At 36.2% G+C, this 17,359-nt stretch overlaps 1 long non-coding RNA gene across 1 annotated transcript; it reads left to right on the top strand.

Moving 5' to 3' along the window:
- Positions 1–6,126: 6,126 nt before the first annotated feature.
- Positions 6,127–10,014, top strand: LOC149267689 (uncharacterized). The gene is made up of 2 exons (XR_016271560.1): positions 6,127–9,349; positions 9,403–10,014. It is a non-coding gene; the product is annotated as an uncharacterized LOC149267689 (long non-coding RNA).
- The last annotated feature ends 7,345 nt before the right edge of the window (positions 10,015–17,359 follow it).

Genomic DNA, 17,359 nt, shown 5'->3' with positions numbered 1-17,359 from the left:
CCAGCCGCAACGACTACCTGTTTTTCGAGGGTATTGCGCCAATGCCGCGGCCACTACCACCCACCATCACCACTTGCTGCCATAGGGTCGTATTTTTGGATCACATAGAGATCAAAGCTATTTTAGCTTAAGCCGTATTGGAGAAAATGACCAGACTTTGTCTCGACTTTTCTCTATTATTCCAATTGGCCACTTGGGCTATTTTTCTCCTGTGCATCTTGTAGATGCTTATAAATGAAAAATTGAATTATATTAATTAATGCTATCTATTACTATTGTTAAAACTTTATCTTACTCATCTAATTAGTCTATTGTAAGCTACTCAAGCACTTTATTGTTATTTTGAATTATCTTAATTTGCCTCTTTTATTAGTATTTTGTAACATTAAGCTGCACTGTTATTTTTGTGCACTTATGGCCATTTAAATTTAATCATTTAATGAAAAGTTTCGACAAATATAGTCCTTTTTAGATTTTAGTTATCTCATAGGCGCTATTTATATTTATAAAAAAATGCTATTGTGAAGTATTAAATAAATAAAGAGTATCCCCGTACTCTTCCCCTCATCATGCAGCTGCAGGTCAGCTGTTCATGTACGAGAATGAGAAGAGGCGGAGATCATTAATGTGTGTTCTTCATAGACATACGAACAGAAATTATTCGGCATCTGCATTTCTCCACTCCGGATCACTATATCCGTGAGCAGTTGGCCAAATTAGGGCACGAAGTTCGCTTCTTAAGAGGCATTAAATCACGCTTCTCTAAAGAGCCGCTTGACCTCTTTGAGGTTGAGTTGGCCGTCAGCGCAAACAACGCAGAATTGCTGCAAATTACGGCCATTGGCAACCAGCGTGTCAAAATTGAGCGGCCGTATAAAACTAATGAAATTGCTCAATGCCATAGGTGCCAAAAATTCGGGCACACAAAGAATTATTGCCGTCGCCCCTTTGCCTGCGTCAAGTGCGGCGCCAATCATGCTTCCACGGACTGTGGCAAGCAAAAAGGCGACCAAACTCCAGCAAAGTGTGCCAATTGCTCCGGCCCACATGCCGCGAGCTACAAAGGCTGCCCTTCTTATAAAGAAGCGTGCAAGAAGCGCGAAAATGAAAGTGCCACGCAGCTAGCAAAGGTCATAAACAGTTTAGCCAAGCCTGCTCCCACTGCAGCTGCTCAGAGCAATCGAGCAAATATGCCAAATTTGTCAAATATGCCAAATCTTTTTCAGCAAGCCCCCCCTCAGTCACGACCGCAAACTGTTAGTGCAGGGCCCAGTTATTCGGCTGCTCTTCGGGCGGGCCTTCAATTTGCTCAGCCTGTCGGACCGGCTATTAGCAGCAAACAGCGTCAGTCTAGGCAAAAAGCCACCAAAGTTAGCCAGCAACAACAACAACAGCAGCAACAACAACAACAGCAACAAGTTCGTTTGCCTAGGCAGGCAAGCGCGCAGCGGCCGCCGCAGCCAAAACGTAGCCGTAGTCTGAGTACGCGCCGTAGGCATCCGCAACCAATAGATGGGGGTGCGCATCCTGTTAGTGGGGGTGTTCATTTTCAACGTTTCGAGCAGCCAATGAATGCGAATGTGCCAAGTATGCCAGTGCAAGTTAGCTTTAGATTAGAGGCTAAAATAGACAAACTCATTGAGATGATGACCACACTCACGGCCTGCCTGTTGGCCCAATTTGGTCCCAATGAGCGCTTAAATGTCTAACAATGTATCCACTTCCCCAAATGCCAGTAGACGCAGCGCTGCACTGCAGCCTGCTGTATCTCAACGTGTCAACAACATGAACATATCTTTTTGGAATGCTGCAGGTGTCAAGAAAAAGCTTAATGAGCTCAATCTGTATCTCGTCAAGCACGATGTAGACATAATGCTAGTGTCTGAGACGCATCTGACTGATAGCGATAGCATTGCTATTAATGGTTATATTGTTTATTTAGCAAATCACCCCTCAAACAGGCGCAGAGGAGGTGCAGCCTTTATAATTAAACAACAGATATGCCATTATGCTATGCGCTTTACATCTAACGACTCGCATCAATCTGTCGAAGTTTCAGTCAGCCTGCAAAATGGCCGTCACATTAATATTGTCTCAATCTACTGCCCGCCGCAAGTCATCTGGTCTGGGCAAGATTTCAACAACCTGCTATCTTCTCTGGGTGACACTTTTATAGTCGGTGGTGACTGGAACGCGAAAAGTCAGTGGTGGGGCAACGCCAGATCTTGTCTCCGTGGCCGAATGCTAGTCAATAGTATTCTACAAGTGAATTGCAACATTCTGGCAACTGGGTCGCCCACCCATTTTCCGTTTAATTCGCGCCAAACTCCGTCTGCCATTGACTTTGCGCTATTTAAAGGCATCAGGCGAGATTTGCTGACCATCACTGACTCTTTCGAGCTTAGCTCTGATCATCTCCCGTTGCAAGTTCAGCTGGTTGAGAAGCCTGTCACCAGCAGAGCAAAAGGCCATCTACTTGATCTGAACGCTAACATCAACAAATTTCAGAGCTATCTAAACGACAAAATCTTGCTCAACACTGAGATCAACAGTGCTGACGATATTGATGATGCGGTCAATATTTTTGTAAAAAACATTGAAGATGCTGCAAACTATGCGAATGCACAGCACCCACGCACGATAAAGAGGACTAGATATCGTGTAAATAGACAGACCCTGCAACTAATCGAGGCTCATAAGCAAGTCAAGCGCTATCTTACTCGAAGTCGCAATCCGATGCTTAAGATGCTCTGCAACAGGCTGTCGAATCGCATACGCAAAGAGCTCATATATGCTAGGCAGAAGTATGAGGAAGAGCTATTTAGATCTATCGATCCAACTGATAGATATAGTATGCAGAAGCTCTGGCGGCTGACCAACGAGATCAAGCGGCAGCCTGCTCCAAATCTACCGCTGTTGAAGTCCTCCAGTGGCAATGGCTCTAATGCGCAAAATGTCTGGTGCAAGACAACAGCCGAGAAGGCCGAAACATTTGCTGCGAGTCTTGAGCAGCGTTTTCAGCCAATCGTGACTACGCCGCCCAGTGATCTGGCCGAGATCGAGGCTCAAGTTAGCCAGCTATCTTTGACTGCTTCAGTCTCATTTCGGCCAGTCACTGCGGCTGAGGTCATCAGTCACATCAGCACGCTAGAGAACAAAAAAGCGGCTGGATTGGATCAAATTGATAATCACACCATTAAAGCGCTGCCGATGAAGGCTATTCTGTATCTCGTCCTGATATGCAATAACTCTTTTAGACTGGGTCATTTCCCCTCTTGCTGGAAGTTAGCGATGGTGAAGATGGTGCATAAGCCTGGCAAGCCTACGCAACACGTCGCATCATACAGGCCAATAAGTCTGCTGTCTGGCCTCTCAAAGATACTCGAGTATCTTATCTTGAGCCGTATGCTGGAGCAAGATACTCTTGTAAATGCGATTCCCAGCCACCAGTTTGGATTCCGCAAGGCGCACTCAGCTGAACAGCAATTGGGTCGAGTCACCCAATTTATTATTAAAGCGTTTGATGACCATAAATACTGCTCCGCTGTGTACATGGATATCAAAGAAGCCTTTGATCGAGTGTGGCATACAGGCTTGAAGTATAAGCTCAAGATGCTATTGCCGGATGCTCTCTACCGCATCCTCTGCTGCTATCTAACAGATCGCACTTTTATTATTGAGTGTCACGGTGGCTGTCGCTCAGGTATTAAGCAAATTCACGCTGGTGTGCCACAAGGTAGCTTGCTCGGGCCTATCTTGTACAATGTGTACACCAGCGATATACCAAGGCCAGCTTATCCGCGAGGGACTTTGATTGCCACTTATGCTGACGACGTCATCGTTCTTTCGGCTGACTCTCGTCAAGCAGTCGCGCTCAGTCAGCAGCAGGCGTATATGGATAGTTTGGCTGAATGGGCGAGCAAGTGGTGCATTACAATTAATGCAAACAAGACTATGCATATCATGCATACGCTAAGAGTTATAGCGCCATATCAGGCTATTCGCATTGGCAACGAAACCATTGAAAATGGCACTTCTCATTCATATTTGGGTGTTACTCTAGATACGAAACTGCGCTTCTCACAACATGTCACTACGGTCGTTACTAGGGTTAGGGCTAGGCTTAAAAAGATAGATTGGCTCATCAATAAAGACAGTAAATTGAGTCTAAGGACTAAAGTCATCATATACAAGCAGCTAGTTGCTCCACTTTGGCAATACTCGCTGCCTGTATGGGGCGCTCTGTTATCTGAGGCGCAATTCAGCCGCATTCGAGTCGTTCACAATAAAGCTCTGAGAGCCATTTCTGGTGCTCAGTACTTCATCTCGAACACTCGCATCAGAACTGAACTGGACGTCTTGTCTGCAGATGAGATACTCAATAATCTTTGCGCTAAATACTACGACAGACTTCGCGCTCATAGCAACAATCTGGCCAAAAACATAGCCTATGACCCGTTTATCCCACAGCGGATAACTTTGGCTAGATACACGAGTCTCGTTAACACGCATTTAGCCAACGATATTGCATTACGCACTCAGCGGCAACTGCAAAGAGAAGCCGACGAAATAGCTGAAAGCAGAGAACGATTCCTTCGCCGACGGGAGGCCCAGCAACGCAACGAAGCCGCACAAGCAGCAGCCCACCAGCCGCAACGACTACCTGTTTTCGAGGGTATTGCGCCAATGCCGCGGCCACTACCACCACCATCACCACTTGCTGCCTATAGGGTCGTATTTGGATCACATAGAGATCTAAGTTAAGTATTAACACTAATTGACAATTCAAAAATTTTATTTTCGGCACATATATATGTGCAGCGAACATATGCGACGGCGCTTGCGCCTAAAATGCACATTTTAAGCCTACTTAAAACTAACTTAAATACGCGCCCTATTGGCTATGCAGCCCATATGGCTAAGTCTCCTTGCTGTACTTCATGTATTCTGCAAAGAAAAAATCATCATTAATAATCTTTGAATGTTTTTATTAACTTCTGCAAAATTCACTTACCTGCTAGTCAACTTGCAATTAATGAAGTTCGGCTATTTCCAGCTTTGCGCCCCTCTGCACTTTGTATGGTAGCAGCTATTTTTTATATAAAGATAATAATCAATTAATATTAATTATCATCTTTATTAATATCACGTTTACAATTTCTAATTTTTATTTTGCAAAACTCACCTGCTAGTCAGCTTGCACTTAATGCAATTCCGCTGTCTACAGTATTGCGCCCGTCTGTATTTCGTATAATAGCAGCCACATTTATATAAAAATATGATAATTAATTAATATTAATTATTCATATAATTAATTTCAATTAATTATTTGTTAATATTTAAACTTACCAATTAGCAGCATAAAATTTGCATTTAATGCAATTTTCAATCAGCTGTTTTTTGTTTTTGTTTTGATTATGCACTCCGATAGGCACAAAGCCAGGGGTGCATCGTCACTTTCCAAATTGCATTTGCGATACATCGAACGAAAATTAATTAAATCAAAACTGCTAAAATGAATTGTTAAACTATTTCTATTTAATTATCTATATTAATTGTCATAAACTTTTTGTAATTTAAGTTAATTTTAGCTTAAGCCCATATTTGAGAAAATGACCAGACTTTGTCTCGACTTTTCTCTATTATTCCAATTGGCCACTTTGGGCTATTTTCTCTGTGCATCTTGTAGATGCTTATTAATGAAATAATTGAATTATATTAATTAATGCCATCTATTACTATTGTTAAACTTAAATCTTAATTATCTATTTAGTCGTTAATCAGTTACTCAAGCACTTTATTGTTAATTTGTATTATCTTTAAATTGCTCTTATATAAGTATTTTGTAAAATTAAGCTGCACTGTTATTTTTGTGCACTTATGGCTATTTAAATTGAATCATTATATGATAAGTTTCGACAAATATTGTCCTTTTTAGATTTTAATTATCTCATAGGCGCTATTTATATTTACATAAAATGCTATTGTGAAGTATTAAATAAATAAAGACTATCCCCGTACTCTTCCCCTCATCATGCAGCTGCAGGTCAGCTGTTCATGTACGAGAATGGGAAGAGGCGGAGATCATTAATGTGTGTTCTTCATAGACATACGAACAGGAAAGTTCGGCTATTTCCAGCTTTGCGCCCCTCTGCACTTTGTATGGTAGCAGCTATTTTTTTATATAAAGATAATAATCAATTAATATTAATTATCATCTTTATTAATATCACGTTTACAATTTCTAATTTTTATTTTGCAAAACTCACCTGCTAGTCAGCTTGCACTTAATGCAATTCCGCTGTCTACAGTATTGCGCCCGTCTGTATTTCGTATAATAGCAGCCACATTTATATAAAAATATGATAATTAATTAATATTAATTATTCATATAATTAATTTCAATTAATTATTTGTTAATATTTAAACTTACCAATTAGCAGCATAAAATTTGCATTTAATGCAATTTTCAATCAGCTGTTTTTTGTTTTTGTTTTGATTATGCACTCCGATAGGCACAAAGCCAGGGGTGCATCGTCACTTTCCAAATTGCATTTGCGATACATCGAACGAAAATTAATTAAATCAAAACTGCTAAAATGAATTGTTAAACTATTTCTATTTAATTATCTATATTAATTGTCATAAACTTTTTGTAATTTAAGTTAATTTTAGCTTAAGCCCATATTTGAGAAAATGACCAGACTTTGTCTCGACTTTTCTCTATTATTCCAATTGGCCACTTTGGGCTATTTTCTCTGTGCATCTTGTAGATGCTTATTAATGAAATAATTGAATTATATTAATTAATGCCATCTATTACTATTGTTAAACTTAAATCTTAATTATCTATTTAGTCGTTAATCAGTTACTCAAGCACTTTATTGTTAATTTGTATTATCTTTAAATTGCTCTTATATAAGTATTTTGTAAAATTAAGCTGCACTGTTATTTTTGTGCACTTATGGCTATTTAAATTGAATCATTATATGATAAGTTTCGACAAATATTGTCCTTTTTAGATTTTAATTATCTCATAGGCGCTATTTATATTTACATAAAATGCTATTGTGAAGTATTAAATAAATAAAGACTATCCCCGTACTCTTCCCCTCATCATGCAGCTGCAGGTCAGCTGTTCATGTACGAGAATGGGAAGAGGCGGAGATCATTAAAAAAAAAAAAAAAAAAAAAAAACTAATTGATAAAAACTGGGAAACTATAAAATTATTTTCTAGAAGGAAAATAAACAATCGCTCTCCAACCTAGCTTCACACCTATAGCTACCTAATAAATAATTCACAGCTACAAAGAAATAACATAATTCACTATAACTAACTAATAATAACAACATTATACAATATTCCCCACAAATACAAAACATATTAATGCAATTCTAAATAACTAATAATATAATACAATACAACTAACTAGTAATTACACTATAACTAACTAATAATAATAACATCACTAATAAAACAACAATCAGATATGGAAAAAAAAAAAAAAATAAAATAAAAATAAAAATAATAATAATAATAATAATAAATCAAACAATAAATATATATAGCACATAACAACCAAAAACTAAATCAAACGCTAATACTGAGAACAAGACAAGTCTAAGCGAAGAAAAGAAGCTGACAAAGCAGACATCTTCAACAAGAAACAAAAGGAAGCAACTTTGATACCCACCCTCGCACGTACTGCTCATAAAAAAATAATAAAAATAAAATAAAACAAATAAATGAAATAAAATAAATAAATAAATAAAATAAAATAAAAATAAAAATTTATAAATTATAAAAGACCTATTAAACAACAACTTAGTTACCTGCGTAAACTAAATAAGCATAATATAATCCAAACATAAACACCTAGTATGAACACATCCTAAAGTACGCTATTTGACAAAATTCGATAGCCACAAAGGAAACAAATACTCTGCGCCATATATTAAAACTCAAATTACACCAGGCAAATGCAATCTTAAATTACTACACTAAATAACAAGACAAATATTCCTAAAAGCCTAAAAATCACTAAATGAAACAAAGTCTAAACAAACAATAACTCACACTAAGGGATACAAGTAAACAAAAAACTAATGACAATTCTACAAACAAAACAATAACCTAAGAATAACAAATAACCTATGTATATACTATAAAATCAGACTCGGTAACTTTCCACGTCTTATCTGGAAATAAAAAGATTTATAATAATAAAGCCAGTCCTTTTTGCTACATATAAAAGCACATACTTACCCAGCCATCATCAACTTGGCAGTCCTCTCTGGTGCCACCTGCAATGAAACAAATTACACTGAAATAATACAAACAACTTTAAACTATAACACAGTACTCACCAAACAATAATTAACTCCGGAATCCTAATAAATTGAAACTACTTACCGAAGCGAATCCAGACACCAAATAAGAACAAAGCTGAAAATACACAAAATGTTAAAAATTCGATAACGATAAAACTGTACAAAATACTAAAACTCGATAATGATAAAGTAAGCAACCCTACTCAAAGATAAATTGACGCGCAAGCTACGCTAGCACACGCAAATATAACAAATACCTCGCGCGAATACAAATAATTCTATGATCCAATAAAATAAATCATCGAAATACATGCAGTTGAAGTTCTCTTGCTGACAATTTTAAATGATCTCAACTTAATATAATAAATATGCAAGTAAACGACGAAAACAAATATGTACTTACCAATCTTACAACATGGCCGCCTCAACTAATGCCTCCTGCAAATTAAGACTATAAACACAAGCAACAAAACTAAACGGGCTAAACTTCTACTTACATATGCAACACTCGCAACAAAACTTATTAATAAAAGTGCTAAACCCTAAGTAAAAACAAAATTAATACACTTAACAAGCATAATTATAAATAAATAACCGACTTAACAAAGCAAATAATAAAAACACTTAGCAATAAATTAATAAATAAAACAAATGTTAAAATGGATAAACAAAACGAATAAATAAGCTTATAACTAAGACACGATATTTTAATAATATACCCACCTCGCTATACACGCTACTGAGTGAATCTTGCAGTCAAAACTAACAAAAAAAAGAGATTTAAAAAAAAAAAATAATAATAATAATAACAATAATAATAAATCCAAAAACTTAAATATAAACAAAGTTAAAGCCCATAGCAAGCCAATAATAAATTAATATTCTTACTAATAAAACCAACAATAAAAACAATAAATAAAAATTTCAAAAAGATCAAGCAAAGCAAATAAATAATCTAGCAAGCAATCACGGTATAACAAATTCTAAATAAAGACGAATACTGCGGAAAGAAACAAAGTAAGCAAAAGCCAGAAAATAAAGGGTGCCTATGAATAAATAGCAAGTCTCAGACTAGCCTCTCTCCTGGATCCACTGAGTACTTACAACCTGGACATAGCTACAAATAAGAGCATCGACAGCAGCGCCTTCTTCTGCCTTCCCCCCCGGACCACTGAAGACCGGATGACAGCGACTGATGACGTTTCTAGAGTTATCAAATTAACAACTAACAAACCAGCTAAATGTAATTAAATTTAAGAATAGTAATCCAAATTAAATTTAAAGAATAGTAAACCAAATTGTATTTAAAGAACAGTAATCTAAATTGAATTTAACGAAGAAAATCTGACTTAGTCTTTACTCTTCCCCACCAAAATAAATCTGTATAAATAACTATAACCTTACTAGATAGATATATATATGTATATAAAAAAGAAAACACTCATTTATTTGTAAAATTCAAACTTTATTAATAAACACTTATATTAAGTTTCGCCTACTACTAGCTTATAATACTTACCACATAAGTGAATTGTAAATAAGCTGCCAACTAATTTCTAGAAAGTACTAATGCAAAGCACTGAGAAATGAATAAAGACACCCTGTTCCTTCTTCTCTCACCTTTACGCTGCTGGGCAGCCTAAAGCTTGAGGCGAGAAAAAGCAGGGCAATTGTGTATGTGATTCCCTCGCATGCAGGCTGAAAACTAGATAGATATATATATGTATATAAAAAAGAAAACACTCATTTATTTGTAAAATTCAAACTTTATTAATAAACACTTATATTAAGTTTCGCCTACTACTAGCTTATAATACTTACCACATAAGTGAATTGTAAATAAGCTGCCAACTAATTTCTAGAAAGTACTAATGCAAAGCACTGAGAAATGAATAAAGACACCCTGTTCCTTCTTCTCTCACCTTTACGCTGCTGGGCAGCCTAAAGCTTGAGGCGAGAAAAAGCAGGGCAATTGTGTATGTGATTCCCTCGCATGCAGGCTGAAATTTATACTCTCATTAATCAAACAGGAACACTTAATACAAATGCTAGACAGTGCCATCTTCAAGCGCTATCTGAAAGATACAACTCATTAAAATTTTACTGCTGAATTAAAGACACAAAAAAGACAAACTAATACTTACAATCAACAAGACATCAAGACGCTTACCCACACACAAGCCTCGTAAGCAGTTTATACTCTCATTAATCAGACACGAACACTTAATACAAATGCTAGACAGTGCCATCTTCAAGCGCTATCTGAAAGATACAACTCACTAAAATTTTGCTGCTGAATTAAAGAAACAAAATAGACAAATTAATACTTACAATCAACAAGCTGCTTGCTGCAAAATCTAAACTAAAACAAAAAAAAAAACAAAAAAAAAAAAAATAATAATAATAATAAAATAAATTAAAAATAAAATAAAAATAATAAAATAAAATAAAAAATAACTAGATTAGACAACAGTTCGTAATCAATAATTCTCATAACTTACCTTTAAACTATAATGTCCCCTATTTGTACAAAACTGGGAAGCTATGAAATTATACTCTAATAAGAAAAATAAACAAATGCTCTGCAACTTGCCCGCACACCTACAACTATCTATACCGCAGCAAACAAATAACATAATTCTATAACTAACTTATAACAACAATAATATACAATAATCCTCACATCTACAAACTACAAGCACTTAAATCATAAAAACTGATAAACTATTTGACTACTCTAACATATTAAAGCAATCATAAATATCTGGCAATATAATTCAATATAACTAACTAGTAATTGCAATATAACTAACTTATAATAATAACATAATTAATTAATCAACAATCAGACAAAATTAAATAATAAAAATATATAGCACACAACAACCAAACACTAAATCTATTGCTTGTACATCAAGATACACCAAAACGCTTACCCACTCACAAGCTTCGTAAGCAGTTTATACTCTCATTAACCTAACACGAACACTTAATACAAACTCATTAAAAGTTTACTGTTGAATTAAAATCACACAATAGTCAAATTAATACTTAAAATCAACAAGCTGCTCGCTGCAAAATCTAAACTAAAATAAAAACAACAACAAAAAAAAAAAACAAACAAACAAAAAAAAAAAAAAACAAAAAAACAAAAAATAAAAAATAACTAGACTAGACAACAGCTTGCAATCAATAATTCTCATCACGTACCTTTAAACTATAAAGCCCTCTAATTGATAAAAACTGGGAAACTATAAAATTATTTTCTAGAAGGAAAATAAACAATCGCTCTCCAACCTAGCTTCACACCTATAGCTACCTAATAAATAATTCACAGCTACAAAGAAATAACATAATTCACTATAACTAACTAATAATAACAACATTATACAATATTCCCCACAAATACAAAACATATTAATGCAATTCTAAATAACTAATAATATAATACAATACAACTAACTAGTAATTACACTATAACTAACTAATAATAATAACATCACTAATAAAACAACAATCAGATATGGAAAAAAAAAAAAATAAAATAAAAATAAAAATAATAATAATAATAATAATAAATCAAACAATAAATATATATAGCACATAACAACCAAAAACTAAATCAAACGCTAATACTGAGAACAAGACAAGTCTAAGCGAAGAAAAGAAGCTGACAAAGCAGACATCTTCAACAAGAAACAAAAGGAAGCAACTTTGATACCCACCCTCGCACGTACTGCTCATAAAAAAATAATAAAAATAAAATAAAACAAATAAATGAAATAAAATAAATAAATAAATAAAATAAAATAAAAATAAAAATTTATAAATTATAAAAGACCTATTAAACAACAACTTAGTTACCTGCGTAAACTAAATAAGCATAATATAATCCAAACATAAACACCTAGTATGAACACATCCTAAAGTACGCTATTTGACAAAATTCGATAGCCACAAAGGAAACAAATACTCTGCGCCATATATTAAAACTCAAATTACACCAGGCAAATGCAATCTTAAATTACTACACTAAATAACAAGACAAATATTCCTAAAAGCCTAAAAATCACTAAATGAAACAAAGTCTAAACAAACAATAACTCACACTAAGGGATACAAGTAAACAAAAAACTAATGACAATTCTACAAACAAAACAATAACCTAAGAATAACAAATAACCTATGTATATACTATAAAATCAGACTCGGTAACTTTCCACGTCTTATCTGGAAATAAAAAGATTTATAATAATAAAGCCAGTCCTTTTTGCTACATATAAAAGCACATACTTACCCAGCCATCATCAACTTGGCAGTCCTCTCTGGTGCCACCTGCAATGAAACAAATTACACTGAAATAATACAAACAACTTTAAACTATAACACAGTACTCACCAAACAATAATTAACTCCGGAATCCTAATAAATTGAAACTACTTACCGAAGCGAATCCAGACACCAAATAAGAACAAAGCTGAAAATACACAAAATGTTAAAAATTCGATAACGATAAAACTGTACAAAATACTAAAACTCGATAATGATAAAGTAAGCAACCCTACTCAAAGATAAATTGACGCGCAAGCTACGCTAGCACACGCAAATATAACAAATACCTCGCGCGAATACAAATAATTCTATGATCCAATAAAATAAATCATCGAAATACATGCAGTTGAAGTTCTCTTGCTGACAATTTTAAATGATCTCAACTTAATATAATAAATATGCAAGTAAACGACGAAAACAAATATGTACTTACCAATCTTACAACATGGCCGCCTCAACTAATGCCTCCTGCAAATTAAGACTATAAACACAAGCAACAAAACTAAACGGGCTAAACTTCTACTTACATATGCAACACTCGCAACAAAACTTATTAATAAAAGTGCTAAACCCTAAGTAAAAACAAAATTAATACACTTAACAAGCATAATTATAAATAAATAACCGACTTAACAAAGCAAATAATAAAAACACTTAGCAATAAATTAATAAATAAAACAAATGTTAAAATGGATAAACAAAACGAATAAATAAGCTTATAACTAAGACACGATATTTTAATAATATACCCACCTCGCTATACACGCTACTGAGTGAATCTTGCAGTCAAAACTAACAAAAAAAAGAGATTTAAAAAAAAAAAATAATAATAATAATAACAATAATAATAAATCCAAAAACTTAAATATAAACAAAGTTAAAGCCCATAGCAAGCCAATAATAAATTAATATTCTTACTAATAAAACCAACAATAAAAACAATAAATAAAAATTTCAAAAAGATCAAGCAAAGCAAATAAATAATCTAGCAAGCAATCACGGTATAACAAATTCTAAATAAAGACGAATACTGCGGAAAGAAACAAAGTAAGCAAAAGCCAGAAAATAAAGGGTGCCTATGAATAAATAGCAAGTCTCAGACTAGCCTCTCTCCTGGATCCACTGAGTACTTACAACCTGGACATAGCTACAAATAAGAGCATCGACAGCAGCGCCTTCTTCTGCCTTCCCCCCCGGACCACTGAAGACCGGATGACAGCGACTGATGACGTTTCTAGAGTTATCAAATTAACAACTAACAAACCAGCTAAATGTAATTAAATTTAAGAATAGTAATCCAAATTAAATTTAAAGAATAGTAAACCAAATTGTATTTAAAGAACAGTAATCTAAATTGAATTTAACGAAGAAAATCTGACTTAGTCTTTACTCTTCCCCACCAAAATAAATCTGTATAAATAACTATAACCTTACTAGATAGATATATATATGTATATAAAAAAGAAAACACTCATTTATTTGTAAAATTCAAACTTTATTAATAAACACTTATATTAAGTTTCGCCTACTACTAGCTTATAATACTTACCACATAAGTGAATTGTAAATAAGCTGCCAACTAATTTCTAGAAAGTACTAATGCAAAGCACTGAGAAATGAATAAAGACACCCTGTTCCTTCTTCTCTCACCTTTACGCTGCTGGGCAGCCTAAAGCTTGAGGCGAGAAAAAGCAGGGCAATTGTGTATGTGATTCCCTCGCATGCAGGCTGAAATAAAGGCATCAGGCGAGATTTGCTGACCATCACTGACTCTTTCGAGCTCAGCTCTGATCATCTCCCGCTGCAAGTTCAGCTGGTTGAGAAGCCTGTCACCAGCAGAGCAAAAGGCCACCTGCTTGATTTGAATGCCAACGTCAACAAATTTCAGAGCTATCTAAATGAAAAAATCTTGCTCAACACTGAGATCAGCAGTGCTGATGATGTTGATGATGCGGTCAATATTTTTGTCAAAAATATTGAAGATGCTGCAAACTATGCGAATGCACAGAACCCACGCAAGATAACGAGGACTAGATTTCGTGTAGATAGACAGACTCTGCAACTTATCGAAGCCCATAAGCAAGTCAAGCGCTATCTCGCTCGAAATCGCAATCCGATGCTTAAGATGCTCTGCAACAGGCTGTCGAATCGCATACGCAAAGAGCTCATATATGCTAGGCAGAAGTATGAGGAAGAGCTATTTAGATCTATCGATCCAACTGATAGATATAGTATGCAGAAGCTCTGGCGGCTGACCAACGAGATCAAGCGGCAGCCTGCTCCAAATCTACCGCTGTTGAAGTCCTCCAGTGGCAATGGCTCTAATGCGCAAAATGTCTGGTGCAAGACAACAGCCGAGAAGGCCGAAACATTTGCTGCGAGTCTTGAGCAGCGTTTTCAGCCAATCGTGACTACGCCGCCCAGTGATCTGGCCGAGATCGAGGCTCAAGTTAGCCAGCCATCTTTGACTGCTTCAGTCTCATTTCGGCCAGTCACTGCGGCTGAGGTCATCAGTCACATCAGCACGCTAGAGAACAAAAAAGCGGCTGGATTGGATCAAATTGATAATCACACCATTAAAGCGCTGCCGATGAAGGCTATTCTGTATCTCGTCTTGATATGCAATAACTCTTTTAGACTGGGTCATTTCCCCTCTTGCTGGAAGCTAGCGATGGTGAAGATGGTGCATAAGCCTGGCAAGCCTACGCAACACGTCGCATCATACAGGCCAATAAGTCTGCTGTCTGGCCTCTCAAAGATACTCGAGTATCTTATTTTGAGCCGTATGCTGGAGCATGATACTCTTGTAAATGCGATTCCCAGCCACCAGTTTGGATTCCGCAAAGCGCACTCAGCTGAACAGCAATTGGGTCGAGTTACTCAATTTATTATTAAAGCGTTTGATGACCGCAAATACTGCTCTGCTGTGTACATGGATATCAAAGAAGCCTTTGATCGAGTGTGGCATACAGGCTTGAAATATAAGCTCAAGATGCTATTGCCGGATGCTCTCTACCGCATCCTCTGCTGCTATTTAGTTGATCGGACGTTTATTGTTGAGTGTCACGGTGGCTGTCGCTCAGGTATTAAGCAAATTCACGCTGGTGTGCCACAAGGTAGCTTGCTCGGGCCTATCTTGTACAATGTGTACACCAGCGATATACCGAGGCCAGCTTATCCACGAGGGACTTTAATTGCCACTTATGCTGACGACGTCATCGTTCTTTCGGCAGACTTTCGTCAAGCAGATGCGCTTAATCAGCAGCAAGCTTACATGGATAGATTGGCTGAATGGGCGAGCAAGTGGTGCATTACGATTAATGCAAACAAGACTATGCATATCATGCATACGCTTAGAGTTATAGCGCCATATCAGGCTATTCGCATTGGCAACGAAACCATTGAAAATGGCACTTCTCATTCATATTTGGGTGTTACTCTAGATACGAAACTGCGCTTCTCACAACATGTCACTACGGTCGTTACTAGGGTTAGGGCTAGGCTTAAAAAGATAGATTGGCTCATCAATAAAGACAGTAAATTGAGTCTAAGGACTAAAGTCATCATATACAAGCAGCTAGTTGCTCCACTTTGGCAATACTCGCTGCCTGTATGGGGTGCTTTGCTATCTGAGGCGCAATTCAGCCGCATTCGAGTCGTACACAACAAAGCTCTGAGAGCCATTTCTGGTGCTCAGTACTTTGTTTCGAACGCGCGCATCAGAGCTGATCTAGAAGTTTTATCTGCGGATGATATACTCAACAATCTCTGCGCCAAATACTATGATCGACTCCGGGTCCATACCAACAACTTGGCCAAAAACATTGCCTACGACCCGTTCATCCCACAGCGGATAACATTGGCAAGATACACGAGTCTCGTAAGCATGCATTTGGCCAATGACATTGCTCTACGCACCCAGCGACAACTACAACGGGAAGCCGACGAAATTGCTGAAAGTAGGGAGCGATTCCTTCGCCGACGTGAGGCTCAGCAACGCAACGAAGCTGCACAAACAGCAGCCCACCAGCCGCAACGACTACCTGTTTTCGAGAGTATTGCGCCAATGCCGCGGCCACTACCACCACCATCACCACTTGCTGCCTATAGGGTCGTATTTGGATCACATAGAGATCAAAGCTAATTTTAGCTTAAGCCCGTATTGGAGAAAATGACCAGACTTTGTCTCGACTTTTCTCTATTATTCCAATTGGCCACTTGGGGCTATTTTTCTCTGTGCATCTTGTAGATGCTTATAAATGAAAAAATTGAATTATATTAATTAATGCTATCTATTACTATTGTTAAACTTTTATCTTACTCATCTAATTAGTCTATTGTAAGCTACTCAAGCACTTTATTGTTATTTTGAATTATCTTTAATTTGCTCTTTTTATTAGTATTTTGTAACATTAAGCTGCACTGTTATTTTTGTGCACTTATGGCCATTTAAATTTAATCATTTAATGAAAAGTTTCGACAAATATAGTCCTTTTTAGATTTTAGTTATCTCATAGGCGCTATTTATATTTATAAAAAAAATGCTATTGTGAAGTATTAAATAAATAAAGAGTATCCCCGTACTCTTCCCCTCATCATGCAGCTGCAGGTCAGCTGTTCATGTACGAGAATGGGAAGAGGCGGAGATCATTAATGTGTGTTCTTCATAGGCATACGAACAGAAAAAAAAATGCA

The sequence above is a fragment of the Drosophila arizonae genome, unplaced genomic scaffold, assembly GCF_054131065.1.
Source record: "Drosophila arizonae isolate 15081-1271.41 unplaced genomic scaffold, UAZ_ARI_1.0 ARI_Backbone_63, whole genome shotgun sequence".
Lineage (NCBI taxonomy): Eukaryota > Metazoa > Arthropoda > Insecta > Diptera > Drosophilidae > Drosophila > Drosophila arizonae.
Note: the sequence above shows the minus strand (reverse complement) of the source record. Positions and strands in the feature narration are given on the sequence as shown.